This window comes from Macrosteles quadrilineatus, unplaced genomic scaffold, assembly GCF_028750875.1.
Source record: "Macrosteles quadrilineatus isolate MER2022 unplaced genomic scaffold, UCM_ALF_1.0 Scaffold_1__1_contigs__length_201487025, whole genome shotgun sequence".
NCBI classification, from domain to species: domain Eukaryota; kingdom Metazoa; phylum Arthropoda; class Insecta; order Hemiptera; family Cicadellidae; genus Macrosteles; species Macrosteles quadrilineatus.
The window spans coordinates 68,709,911-68,725,582 of record NW_026542594.1 but is presented as its reverse complement, the minus strand read 5'-3'; the positions used below and the strand labels follow the sequence as shown (position 1 = coordinate 68,725,582).

Sequence of the window (15,672 nt, the reverse complement as noted above, 5' to 3'; positions counted from 1 at the left end):
AAAGTTTTCTGGTTCCACAGCAGCACGCATGGCCATTGTAAACTTACACTACGAGCACTACATCAACTCCAGCCTAGCTACACACTTCACCAACACACAGAGAGAGAGCGATGGCCACAGGGCAAGCGCGCTGATGTCTGTGATCCTAGCAACTGCAGTCAACCGCGGCGGCTACCGCCCTCATGTATACGCTCTCATGCCAACTCTAGTAACTTCAACTGCACGGGAGCCGCGGCGGTCGAAGGGAAATCTACGACCGCCGCGGTTTGTTGCGGTTGATTGGAAGTGGGCGGTTGCATGTGAACGGTCCTTTTTGCTCCTTTGTACTTTCAACCGCCGCGGTTCCCGCGCATTGGCAACCGCGGCGGCTACCGCCCTCATGTGTACGGGGCCTTAATGGTTCAAAATTAAATCAAGTGGAGCACACTAAATTCCTTGGTCTAATATTAGACCAGCATTTAACCTGGGATGAGCATGTGAAACATGTGGTAAAAAAATCTACAGCAGGTAGGCCTATGCTTTGCGACAAATGTCCCGTGTCTCAAGCATTGAAACTCTTAAAACTATTTACTTTGCTTTAATAAATTCACATATACTGTAGCTTATGGAATAGCTTTATGGTGGTACCACAAAAAAAACCTGGACATAACTCTACGTCAACAGGAAAAAGATCTTAGAATTATCTTTAGTATAAAAAACAGAGAATCAGTTAAAAAATATTTTTCTAAATTGGGTATAATGACCATCTGACAATTTTTATACATTTTTGAAACTATTCTACATGTGAAAAGTTCAGATTATCAAACTAAAAATTTTCACAGATGCAATTTACAAAACACCAAGCATGTAGAACAACACAGATTGAAGTTATTTGGGAAAAAAAACTAGTTTCATTGGCAAAAAAATGTTATTTAGCATACCCAAAAATATTTTCAATGATCATAATTACAGTTACTTTAAATGATTAGAAATATGTTAATGTTATGTTATAATTCATGTTTGTAATCTATTATTTAGGATACTTGTATACCTAATTTTTTTTTTCTCTTTTCCTTTCTGTGACGCAATTCATGTATTTGCTGTAAAAATACTTTATGAATAAAGATGATTTGTATTGTATTGTACTGTATTGTATTAGAATACCCCAACACGGGGATTTTTAATTTGAATTTTTTGTTCTTTTTTTCTCCGTAACCAATAACTGTAAAAAATCTTTTAACGTACTAAATTATTAGTTTTTAAGCTCTACAAAATGGTTTAAAGAAACATTGGAAAATTGTATGTTTTTACGGTCAAAATTAAGAAAAAAACTATTCTTATCCATAAAATCCCCATAAAGCAACCGTTCCCATGGCCTAATCATGCTTCGTGAACTCGTTTTAATAAATGTACAGGTAGCTGTCAAAAGTTTATACAAAAACATTTAAGCTAAGCTTTGGGTAGAATACTTTCACATGACAACAAAATAAAACAGTTTAACATAATTAACAGTTTAACAGCTTGAACAGTAAAACAGTTTATTGAGGCTGAAAGATCAGGCAAAGACGTAGGTACAACTAGACAGGGGCGTACCCAACAAGTTGTACCTGTAGATTTTTAAGAGGTAAAACTAGACGTAGGTACATCTATAGTCCTCGCCACCCTAACTTGAGGCAGCCCAAGGCCGCAATAGATATACGGCGTGCGGCCTTGGGCTGCCTCAAGTTAGGGTAACGAGGACTATAGACATGTGTGCCACTGTCACGTTGTATCGCCCAGCTTGTACGGATGCGTCTAGTTGTATCTACGTCTAGTTGTCTCTACGTCTAGTTAGTTGTAACTACATCTACATGTGCCTACTAGTAGTCTATGTATAGTTGTATCTCCCCTTTGATTTGTCACCTTTTTAAATGGTTACTGAATGAGTACCTAGTTTTAATGATGCCCTTATTTAAATCAGAAATTTAAATAATTTCGTGTTCTGTGTCAAACCCTCGCTCATTTTCCAACCTCGGCTTCGCTGAAAAAAAAAGAAGATAAAACTTGAGCTTGGGTCGAACCGTAAATATACTAACGATAAAAATATTTTGTAAACAATTCAGAGACAGTTGGCTGGAATAAAACCAGCTGTTGGTTAAAATAAATTATATTTAAACATGTATAGCCTCTGGATCAAGTTTTTTACAAATAAAAAAGTTAAATACAGTAGACTCCCTCTTATCCGGACACCTTTTAACCGGACATCGGTTTAACAGGACTACACTCGGCAGAAATTACATCTCTTTAACCGGACAATTTTTATCAGCACATTGGTTTAACCGGATTAGATCGGCAGGAAGTGGGCGGTACTGAAACGACTGTTCTCGTGGGAAAGATTTGAGACCAGTGATCACATGTCTAAATACAATGCTCTCCTAAATTTAAGTCTAATATCACAGTAAACGGTCCGTTTTAACAAGTTTTTGGGGACGTCGGTTTAACCGGAAAAACTGTTATCCAGACTGGTCCCGAGGAGTCCGGATAGGGAGTCCACTATACCTGTTTGCCGTCTGTGATTCGGTTTTTACAGACATGTTGTTAAAATACGATTTTATGGGAAATTCATTAGATACATTTTGTAGACAATCTAATTCCCTACGGTACATAGATATATATAACATGTTAGGTAAATATTTTTATATATAATTTTTTGGGGCGAAATATAACAAACGGAGAACCAAAAAAAATTGAAAACCGTACAGTGTTAATTTGTGTTGTAAAAAGTTATATAATATATAAGTAGGTATACTAATAATGATATATACATGTTTGTATAACGTAAGTAGTCTAATAAAGTAAGGAGTCCAAAAAGGTCATAAAGTTTATGGTAAAAATAATTTAAAAAAAAAAAAAATCTTTTAGCGATATTGTGAAAAAAAAATTCATAGCATTTAGTTTAATACATTTGCACCAAATGTTTTTAATTCAAACCAACATAATAATCTTGTACTGTATTCAATTACCTACATAAAAATGTGTAACAAGTTGGGTAACAATTTTTGTTTTTACGTGTTAGGGTCATAATAATAAACGGAAAACCGCAAAAAAATACACCTTTTATAAACACAATTTAACACTATTCAGTAAATAATATTCATGCATGGTAAAATGCATGAAGATTACTATTATATACACACACAAATTTCTCTAACAATACGAAATAATAACGAATTCAGTAATAAATCGCGGATAAAACGAGAGCGAAAACTCGCCGGCAACAACACGCAATGGCGAATACAAGGCACTTTGTGTATGAGACCTTGACAGTAGTAACGCACTTTCGTCATCTTCATGTGATCAGACGGAAATAACCCTGAGCGCAGGGCTGCCACTATCACAAGCTGCATTTCTTCCTCTTCAAAATGACATATTATATGACTAGTAATAATAACTTACACTGTAGGCCTATGTAATTCATATTTTTCGAACTAGCGTATAAAAATAATAATATTAAAATAACATAGGCCTATGTCTAAAAACTGCGGCGAGGCCCGGGCGGAGCCCCGGCACGCTAACTGAATCTGCAATCGCTATTGGCATTGAAATATCTCAGTAAGACGAATCACAAAAGAGCAGTGGTGATTGTTCTGTGTTACCCCGAAAGTGGACGTAGTTCACTAAAACATCCGAAAGTAGCAGCACTGCCTGGATCTATAACCAGAGTCTTTGTAATATGGCTGGAATAAAGAAAATCCCCGAAAACGGGACAAAAGCATTGCCAGAGAAAAAAGCCTTTAAAATGAGAATAGATTTGCAAGTCGTGGTGTAGAACTGTACTGATGTCATTGATGTAAATGGTGAAAGCAGAGGACCAAGAATTGAACCCAGGGGAACTCCGCAGGGAACATGTCTCCAGTCGGACGTCAAGTTGTCATGAGAAACACACTGCTTTCGGCTCTGAAGATATGATCTCATCCATTTTAATGAATTATCAGAGAAACCTAACAGTTTGAGTTTGGCTAGAAGAATGCTATGGTTTACGGTATCGAAGGCTTTACTGAAGTCAAATAATGTTAAGATAGTACATTGGCTACGATCCATAGCAAATCGTATGTCATCAGTTACATGAAGCATTGCCGTTTCTGTACTGTAAGATTTACGAAAACCTGATTGAAAGCTATTGAGGATATTGTTTTGTACCAAGAAGTCAGAAACTTGGGAGTGAATGACTCTTTCTAGTGCCTTAGAAAGAGCGGGAAGAATGCTAATTGGTCTGTAGTCTTGCGGAAGCGATGGGAATGAGATTTTATTCAAGGGACGGACAAGCGCAGACTTCCACTTTTCTGGGAAAATACCTGATCTTAGTGAAGTATTAAATATGAAAGTTAATGTTGGGAGGAGAGCAAACAAGATACGTTTAATTAAAGAAATTGGAATTCTGTCAGAACCAGTGGCTTCAAACGTTAAAACCGCCTTATAGCCTTCAAAACATCGATTTGCAATATTGGCTTGAAGTTAAATTGAGTGATGGAATTTGGCAAATGGCGTAACTCTGTTAAGTGGTTCTGAACTATTGTACCGTTTGCCTGTGATGAAACTGTTAAAAAATAATCATTTAAATCGTTCAACGGAATTGATATGGGGACAATGATAACTTGCTTTCCAAAGCCAAAACGTTTTAGATTACGCCAGCAAATAGCAGAGGATTGCTTTCTTTCAGAAAACAATCTATTAAAAAATTGGAGTCGAGCATTGCGTAAATGTTGTTTTACTTGATTTCTAAGCTGGCGATATTGGGCCATGAGCCCTTGAATCCATGGAATATCCAATGCCCCACTCCTGGAGGACGGTAACATGTCCTCAGGAGAAGAGTAATACGCGAACACGAAGTTTGTCGGTTGAACTTCTCCGCCATTTCTTAACCGATTTTATCCATTGATGTCTCATTGGAAAGAGCGTGACGCGTAGATTTGCAAACTGGCCTTACATTTTTAAAGTCCCTTGGGCTCTGCCCCAGTGGCTTTGAAAGTTCCCATCTCCATTCATACTTGGCTTAAAATACCTACTATGTATGGTCGCCATTTCATTGAACAGTATTAACAGTATTAACAGTATGTTATCCTTATGAAGAACATAATTGTTTACATTTTGATCAGCTGTATAATTTAATTGCTGTTATTTATTTTTCAATTCAATGAAACGGATTGAGTACATTTATTTACTATTTGAGTTTGTGTAAACATAACCCTCAAGACGGATCGTGTTAGTATGGTTGTACTGTATCTTAAATGTGTGTATTTATCGTTGTTTTGTGTCGCTATGACGGATCGAGTTAGCATGATTGTAACTTAAATTTGGGCATTTATCGTTGTTTTGTGTAGCTATAGTTTGTTTATTTGTTGTTTTTTTCTTTTAAATGTGTCCGACGCAGCGACAACGAAACATAGACAGGAGGCGTAATCGTGATAACGACCGCAGAACAGAACAGTCAATAAGTCATTTATTAGGCCAGATCAACATATACATGCATTAGCTAAGTCAAATTAATCTTAATTGATAAAACATATTGATTATCTTACAGTGAAAACAACTAAAGTACCTACAAGCAACCACAGTGGCGCGTAATAGGCTTAACTCATCACAGTCAGCACCTGACCCTGGACAATCTCAACTATTAGATTACAAATGCGCACTAACACTACCCCAAAACGACTTTTCGTTCTCAATTGGCCCTCTATCAATGACCTGTGTTGCCTGTACAGCGAGGCATTTTGAGAAGGAGAAAACCGGCCGGAATTCTTTAGGTTTATCAATAATAAAGATAAACATGGACAACCTTATACGGTACAGGAAATTTTGATTACTGTTATATACATCGTGAGTATCTCCATGAGTTACAAACCAGTAATCTTTGAATTGACTTTTTAAGCTCAGTGTAAACATGAATGTTATTCGTTTTGAAATAACTACTGTAATACTTTGCAATTACTCGAATTCAAGCAACATGTACACTAGTTATAATGTTAATATACAGCGTGTAGAATAATCAGTATGAGTATGATTGAGGCAGTCCTGTAAATTACAAAGCTATATGGCAAAATCTATATGGCTGATAGGAACTAGCATCAGGAAAAAGTGCACAATATTTTTCCCAAGCCCATCACATAAACTTTGAGCTATTATAATAGTAATATACAACTTGCAGAATAATCAGTATGAGTGTGATTAAGGCAGTCCTGTAAATTACGAAGCTATATAGCAAAATCTACATTGTTGATACGAACTCGTGTCAGGAAAAAATGCACAATGTTTACCCTAAGCCGACCACATCAACTTTGAGGTATTATAATGGTAATAAACAGCGTGTAGAATAATCAGAATTTAGTATGACTGAGGCAGTCCCGTAAATTGCGAAGGCATAACGCCGAATCCTAAATGGTTACTAGGGGCAAGTTACTTGATTCGAGTGTAATTTAAGTTATTTGAAGCTTGTTACCTAACTGTTCAATAGTCATGCTCTAACCACGCGATCACAGGTGATAGGATAGATGAATACCCATACATCTATCCTATCGCCTGTGATCGCGTGGTTCCTTGGGGGATGTAAGTGAGTTTACTTCACTCAAATATGCCTTAAACGTCTAACGGTAGTCCATCATATTATTATTATGGTATAACGTGTTATTCGTCTGTGGTTTATAAAATATTACTATAAACTAACAAATGTAGCGTAGGGAAAAAAAATTAATTCAACCAAGGTCAGGGAATTCTTAAGGAAATGTTGAAATTGAAAACAGCGCCACGCCCGGCTTGGAATTTCCCCCCGAGACTACAAAAAAAGTATGAAATACATGGGCTGACGGGGCTGACTTACAGCTTTGATCTAGCACTGACCGACATGGTTTCGCCCCCGTCCCTACTTTCTCTCCCTATAGTGTCACCGTGCGAACACCTATTAACAACCAACCCTTAAGGAAAACCCGAGACAGCGGCATCTCTTTGACCTTTGTAGCTGCTAGCCAAGAATTTACAATATTGTATATTACCATTGTAATAGCTCAAAGTTTATGTGGTTGGCTTAGGAAAAATATTGTGCACTGTTTCCTGATGCGAGTTCCTATCAACCATATAGATTTTGCCATATAGCTTCGGAACTGCCTCAATCATACTCACAGTGATTATTCTACACATTTACAATTAGAATACCTCAAATTTGATGTGATGGGCTTAGGGTAAACATTGTGCACTTTTTCCTGACGTGAGTTTGTATCAACCATAGAGACTTGGCCTTATAGCTTCGTAATTTAAGGGACTGCCTCAATCATACTCATACTGCTTAGGGTAAACATTGTGCACTTTTTCCTGTCGCGGGTTCGTATCAACCATATAGATTTTGCTATATTGCTTCGTAATTTACGGGACTGCCTCAATCATACTCATACTATAATTATTTTGCAAGCTGTAAAATACCATTATAATAGCTCACAGTTTATGTGATAAGCTTGGGAATAAGATTGTGTACTTTATCCTTACGCAAATTCCTATCAACCATATAGATTTTGCTATATAGCTTTGTAATTTACGGGACTGCCTCAATCATACTAACACTGATTATTCTGCAAGCTGTATATTAACATTATATTAGCTCAAAGTTTATGTGATGGGCTTGAGAAAAAGATTCTGCACTTTATCCTGACACGAATTCCTATCAACCATATAGATTTTGCCTTGCAGCTTTGTAATTTACGGGACTGCCTCAATCATATTTATAAGTTACTGATTATTCTACACAATACACATTGTATATTACTATTATAAATGCTCAAATTTGATGTGATGGGCTTAGGGTAAACATTGTGCACTTTTTCCTAATGCGAATTCCTATCAACCATATATATTTGGCCTTATAGCTTCGTAATTTACGGGACTGCCTCAATCATACTCAAACCAATTATTTTACACATTGTATACCATTAGAATTCATAAAATTCGATGTGATGGGCTTAGGATAAACATCGTGCACTTTTTCCTGACGCGAGTTAGTATCAACCATGTAGACTTGGCCTTATAATTTCGTAATTTATAAGGGACTGCCTCAATCATACTGTTCAACCTCTATGGTTATTTAATTATTATTTAACCATATGTTTTTATTTACTTTCTTTAATAATATTGTCTTGTATTTGTGTCTTGATTAAAAACAGTTTAGTTTCTTTCGATCTTTTAATTTTTATCTAAATAAGAAATAGAACATGGCGCAGTCGAATGAAGAACCCATATCCCTGAACATTAAGCCTCCTGAAGCCTTTTCCTTCAATCCTCACGACTGGAAGACATGGAAGACTCGCTTTGAGAGGTATTATTCCCTTAGCAATTTAGCTCTACACTCTGGTAAGCATCAGATTGACAGGCTTATATACTGTATGGGGGAAAAGGGAGAGGATATACTTAACTCATGCAGGTTAAATGACAATGACAAATCTAATTACAAAGTTGTTCTAAAGAAGTTTGACGATCATTTCCTTCCAAAAAAGAACCTAATTTTTGAACGGGCTAGGTTTCTAAAACTTAAACAGGGTTCCATGCCGATTGAGAACTTTATCACAGACCTTTACAATCATGCAAAAAACTGTGATTGGGGTCAGTTTGAAGAGGAGATGATTCTGATGGTTTTAATTATTGGTATGCGGGGCGAATCACTAAGTGATTGTCTTCAACTTGAACCAGAATTAAAACTTAACACAGCTATTAACACTATCCGTAGATCTGAAGAACTAACAAGACAGAAACAAACACTAAACTTGGCTGACATAGCATTAATAAACAAAAACACTCAACATTTAAGTAAATCAAACATTTCTCCTGATAAATCAAACAATAATCGATACTTTAAGCCAATTAATGACAATAAAAGCCTGTCCAATGTCGAAAAGAGATGTTTTTGGTGTGGCTCGACAGTTTTACACAAAAGATTCAACTGTCCAGCTAAACAATACAAATGTGGGTTTTGTAAAAAAGTCGGTCATTTCCCAAATGTTTGTAAATCAAACAAAGTCAGTCAAATTGAATATGATGATTCTCCCCTTTAAAACCCCACCGAAAATGTTTGCTCTCAGTACATAGACCCTCAAATTGGCTCTGTTGACAAAACCGTACGTGATGATCCTTGGTCTGTAGTGTTAAATATGAACGACAGTGATGATGTTCTTTTCAAAATTGATACAGGAGCAGACGTAACGATTTTGCCTTCCGACATTAAATTGAACAAGAAAATCAAACTGAATCCCACATCCAAAACATTTAGCGGCGCAAATGGTCAAGCTTTGTCAATTTTGGGAACTGCTACAGTCAAACTATCCCATAATCACAAAACATGTTATGAGACTATATATATATTTCAAAGGGCACTTCCCAACCCCTTCTAGGTAAACCTGCAATAAAAAATTTGCAGTTACTTGCTCGAATCAATGAAATACAACCATCCTGTAATGACTGGTATAACAGACACCCTAAATTGTTTGAAGGCTTAGGTTCTATTGATGTCAAATACAAAGTATAACTGAAAAATAACGCCAATCCATTTGCAATCAACACACCTCGTCGGATTCTTCTTCCTCTTTGGGAATCTACTAAAGAAGAGCTTGAAAGAATGGTGTCAATGGGGGTGATTGCTGAGGTACACCATGCCACAGACTGGTGCTCTCCAATGGTTGTTGTACCAAAGAAGGACTCTAACAAAGTTCGCATCTGTGTGGATCTTACTAAATTAAACAGATGCGTCAAACGAAGATACTATCCTATTCAACCCATCGACATAACACTTGCCCAAATCTCAGAAGCAAAATGCTACTCTAAATTGGATGCTAATAATGGATTCTGGAAGATCACGTTGGACGAAGAATCCCAAGATTTGACAACGTTTCTGACACCGTTTGGACGCTTTAAATTTCTGAAACTACCCTTTGGAATAACATCTGCACCAGAAGTATTCCAGGAATGCGTGAATCGAACCCTTAAAGGTCAAATGAATGCACTTTTGACAATATAATTGTTTGGGGGAAAACTCAACAAGAACATGACTATTTCTTAGAAGAAGTACTTACCAAACTTGAACGTGCAGGCTTCACCTTAAACAGAGACAAATGTTTGTTCTCTCAAACCTCCTTAACCTACTTAGGTCACCATCTATCCGAATCAGGAATCAAAGTCGATGAGACAAAAGTTTGGGTGTACAAAGGTTACTTTGCATGGTTAACTTTATTGGCAAATACATACCATTTACTACTGTTACTCAACCCAACTCGTCCCTAGATCAAATACTACTGAAAAAGCAAATACTACTCCATCTAGAACACCCCGAGATTACAGTAAATCTTTTTCACGATCAACAAATCCCAATCAAGAAGCTGCAATTAAAAAATCTTTAAGAGGCAGAATTATAAGACCAACCAAACGATTTCCTGAATAAACTTTGAGAAAAAAAAAACTCAAAGGGAAAGATGTTCAACCTCTATGGTTATTTAATTATTATTTAACCATATGTTTTTATTTACTTTCTTTAATAATATTGTCTTGTATTTGTGTCTTGATTAAAAACAGTTTAGTTTCTTTTGATCTTTTAATTTTTATCTAAATAAGAAATAGAACACATACTCATACCTATTATTCTACACGCTGTTGACATTATAGGCCTAATAGCTCAAAGTTGATGTGATGTGCTTAGGGTAAACATTGTGCGCTTTTTCCTGACGTGAGTTCGTATCAACCACATAGATTTTGCTATATAGTTTTGTAATTTACGGGACTGCCTCAATGATAGGTACTCATACTGATTATTCTGAAAGCTGTACCATTAAAATAGCTCAAAGTTGATGTGATATGCTTAGGAAAAAGATTATGCACTTTTTTATGTTAGGAGTTTCAATTGAACACGTTTTGTTAAGCCATAGCTACGTATAATGTACAATACTGCCTCAAATATGCCTATACAATAAATAAATTAATTAGTTCAGCACGTGTGTACACGTTTTATCAAGGTTTAATTGTCATTTATATAGCCTACATGTAAAAACATCATTTCGCACCGTATTGTCATTTAATTGCTTTTCTGACATCCCCGCAAAACACGTTTGTGGCGTCCGCAGGCGTACCAACCCATATCGGTTGCAACCCAAAAAAGCGCCGGTGAAAAGAGCTGCTAAATTCACGACAGTCACTCACCCACATTAAAGTTATTTTGTAGTCCTCCCCAGAAACTAAAATTATTGTAAGAAGGGCATCTAAGTATCATGTACAGCCATTGTGGCATAAAGTCACGTCAACGACAGGAAAATTATGTAAGTTTAGGCCTACCGGTACCTATGTTGAGTTTTGATAAGAAGAGGTTTATGACAATCCTATCATAACTTAGATAAAACTATGCTGATAATATAATTTAAAAAGTTGAAAAAAGAGAAAAAAAATGCCACAGCTTTCACAGGGTCATTGTTCTGAAAAAAGTAGTTAAAATTTTCGGGAAACTTTTTTTTTTAAAGCTTAAGTTAAATTTGATTTTTTTTACATTCAATTTTGTTTCAGTTGAAGATAATATTGTACCATATTGAAGCTAAGGTAGGCTTCAAAAAAAGTTGTAAGTGTAGGCCTAAAAGCAATTTATTAGTAAGTTTACCTAGTCAAAAAAGTTCAAACTTTTTTTAGCTTATGGTTTTAAGTCGCCCCACAGACCTCAAGTCACCCCCGTTTTACAGTAACTTAAACTAGGCGATTTGGCTTAGGGCCAATAACATTGAATTGAATTAATTGTAGATACTTACGAAAGAATGCACTAGGCTATGTCTAAGTTACCCTATGTGGCTATGTTAGGTTGTGTTAGTATAGTAACACGGAATTTGTGGTTTAAAAGTATAGGCCCTAGGCTAGGCCTAGGCCTATAATGCAATAATTACGATAGCCTACTTTCTACAACTCGTATGATGACAGAGGGAGAGGGGGCCGGTGGACTTTAGTAATTAAGGGTTAAATACTACTAGGCCTAAGTACTAATATTTACTATGAAGAAATGACTATGATATTACTTGAATACGGGTGGATTAGTAAAATAAAATGAGAATTCTATCTGAGGTCCTTTTGTCTTTGTTTTGTCGTCACTCGTCGTCGTCTGTCTGGGTCTGGACTCTGGAAAAGGAATAGCGGAATTGAATTGAAATACAAATAATTGAAACTCGACGTTGGACGTTCTGTCTCTAGTGTCTGTACCCACGGGCGACTCCGACTCTGCTTCCACATGCACTTCCTGTGATAACAGAAACAGCTTAACAGCTATTATTATTAGCTTCACTGTATCTTTCTTAGACCAAGATAGTAGTTTCTTTCAACAGTTGCAGTGGCGAACTGTGTATGTGAAGGTGTTTGTTTATTATTGACTTGACCTGCTTGAAAACTGAAAGTCAAGTGTTAAACTTATTATGATTATGAGCATGAAAGTGTTGCGAGTGTGTTGGACAGTCCCACTTTTATAAACGGGCAGACTGGGCATGTGCCCAGGGGCGTCGGTGGTTGGGTTGGTTCTGAACCGCCGCCCGCACTAGAAAAATAGGGTTTTATCATTATCAGCCGAAATTTTAAAAAATGGGAGATTTCAACTTGTAGTTAAGTGATTAAGTAAATAAGTAGAACAAAATTGAAAATACTCGACCTTCAGGTTATTCCTCGTGTAGTCAGGGAAAGGCAGGCAGCAGTGTGAACCGGGCGCACTCACTATACTATCAGAATCAGAGGCAGGGAGGCCTGCATGGTGAAAGGAAAATACTACTTAGGAGTGCTTTTCCCGTCATATGCTGATGTCACTCAGATTGCAAACACCATTTTACCATTGAGAAAAAATATTAAAACAATAACAATCAAATCAAAACAAATATATACTTATATGGCAATACATGAGCTGATTTTTTGTTTGCAATTTGGGTGACGTCAGCATATGACGGGAATAGCACTCCTAAGGCCCAGCGCACACGGTGTGACTGTTTTACAACTGTCGTTGCAAACCAGTTGCGCTTGCTTTGTGTTTTGCCTGCTGCACAGTCGTCAAATCAGTCACAACACAACCTAAACTGTGACAGTCACTAGTCAGTGTTGACACTCACACTGCTGTTAGTGAACCAGTAATAAATAAATAAAGAAGTGTTGATACAAGTAGGCCTATAAACAGTGAAACATGCATTATAAAAAAAATAGTGGAACCGGGAGCCGCAAGCGGTTGGCTCAAAGAAAACAAGCTCAAGAAGCAGTTTTAAAGAAAGTTGTAGTAAAAAAACATGTGTCTTCAATTCTTTATTATTGTTTTGTTGTGTTTGTAAACAAATCCATTATAATTCAATGTAGTATTGTTCAAGTTATTAAAAACCTTGGCTGCACTTTACTTGACGTCCTACACTCATTCGATTGTTTTTTTTCGATTCGATATTTTCATTCGATATATCGTTTGGTTAGTTATGTTAGGTTAACCTTACCTAACCAACCAAACGATATATCGAATGAAGCAATCGATTAATCGATATATCGATCGATATTTTCATTCGAATGAGTGTAGGACGTCAAGTAAAGTGCAGCCAAAACCTTTCTAAAGGTGATAAAAGTTATTTTTCATCATTCATTCTTAGTCTCATTACAATTTTAATAACTTGATATTGTGAAATGAATACAATCCTAAAGCCAGACAAGTTTAGTGTAGATCCAAACTCATCATCTGCAAGTAAGGAATGGACACATTGGCACAAAACGTTTCAGAATTTTGTTACCAGCATCACACCACAACCATCCGACTCCGAAAAACTCAAAATACTTATAAACTTTACTCCGGAAATCGACGAGTACATAAGTGAAAGCGGTACGTAACTTTGTTTCAACTATTTTAGGGTTAATTTCTTGATTTCTGCTTTACTGTTTGGTTATATAACTAGGGGACAAGTTATTGTTTATGATTAGATCGTATTATTTGGTTAAACAAGGTTTTAAATGGCTGTAATAACGGGAAACAAATTGTAAACAAAACACGACCTCTACATAAACCATACATGAACTAACAATAAAATTGTCTTCAGCTGTTCCATAAGGATGAGAAATCTACTAAGGGAGTATGTTTTATCTATGGAAGTATCTATGTAAAAACCTGTAAATGAAATATATTCCAGACATAAACTATCTGCACGTCAGCAGCAACCTGAGGAGACTATTGACCAATATCTCCAGGCTTTAAAATTACTAAGTAAAGACTGACAGTTTAAAGCTGTGACAGCTGAAAAGAATAGGGATGATTATATCCGTGACACATTTATTGCAGGAATAAAATCTTCTGCAATTCGCCAGCGCTTACTAGAAAATGTTTCGTTGACTCTAGTTCAGGCATATAGTCAAGCCAGATCCCTAGAACTTGCACATGAGCCAATGAATACACAAACTATATAGTTTGTGTATTCATTGCATGAGCAATCATTAGCTTTTCAATCTTTCCAATCTATAGTAAATGCAACTTCGTCCCAAGATACTCAAGCGAGCAATCATAATTGCAGCAAGTTGATGCAACTCCAAGCAGTTTAGAAAAGTGTTCTCTAGCTACTGTGACTGAAAAATGTTTCTTTTGCGGTAATTTAAGACATCCTAGGGTCAAATGTCCAGCTAAAAATACAATTTGTCATAACTGTGGTAAACAGGGACATTTTGCTAAGGTCTGCAGGGCAGGAAAATTACAAACCAAGCAATTGGATAAATCTAAAGAAGTAATGAACTCTATTGACCTAGCAGCTTCGCCCGGTGGGTTAACAAAGAGTACAGTACAAGCCCTAGTTAATGGTAAATCTGTCTCTGCTTTGATAGATACGGGAAGCTCTCTAAGTTTTATAAACAAATCTACTGCTTTTAATTTAGGTATTCCTATAAAACCAGGTAGGGGTACTGTCTCAATGGCTATACAGAAAACCGGACACAACTAACAATAAAATTGGCTTCAGCTCTGTTCCATAAGGATGGGAAATCTACTAAAGGACTATGTTTTATCTATGGTTTTAAGTTCGACCGCTTCTTGCTTCGAGAAATAAAGTGTAGCAGATTTATTACTGGACCTTGATGCCGATCACGCTGACAATCCATAATTAAAACGTGAAATAAGGCGATGGTAGCTTAAAAAATGTTTTACGTATAACCACAATGCCAGTTGTCCACGGAACAGTTTAATTTAAAGCACAGATAAAACCATTTACGGCGCACACCGCTGCAGCGTTTGCTGGTCGCACACGGCTCCTGTGCTCCTCGCCTGCAGCGGTGTGCGCCGTAACTACACGGCACCCCTAGCGGAGGGCGCCGAAACCTTCCTTTGACAGTCTATATTTTATTCTATTTGTCAATGATAAAACAGGAGTATGTTTTACATCTATGATAAAACGATAAAACATAGTCCCTTAGTCGATTTTCCATCGTTATATGGAACAGCTGAAGCCAATTTTATCATCAGTTCTGTCCGGTTTTCTGTAGGTGTCGTGTTTTGTTTAAAACATTTTGTTTATTGAGCGAAGCGAGCGAAGCTCACTTTCCCTCACTTTGTAACTTCTTTGTAAGGGCATCAGAATGTAATGGCTTGACCAATTGATATGAAATTTGGCCAACAGCTAAAGAATACTGAACACAATGTTTTGGTAAAAAAATATTTGCAAATTTCCTTCT

The 15,672-nt window shown here is 36.7% G+C and overlaps 1 protein-coding gene across 2 annotated transcripts in view; it reads right to left on the bottom strand.

Moving 5' to 3' along the window:
- The window catches only part of LOC128983524 (interferon-inducible double-stranded RNA-dependent protein kinase activator A homolog), an 87,752-nt gene extending 75,628 nt beyond the window's left edge, over positions 1-12,124 (bottom strand). The window contains exon 1 of one of the 2 annotated variants that reach the window (XM_054402826.1): positions 12,033-12,124. The gene's annotated coding sequence lies outside the window, so the exon portion shown is untranslated. Of the gene's footprint in view, positions 1-11,771; positions 12,002-12,032 lie in introns of those variants that run through there. The other variant, XM_054402825.1, reaches the window with a different exon arrangement.
- Positions 12,125-15,672: the final 3,548 nt, after the last annotated feature.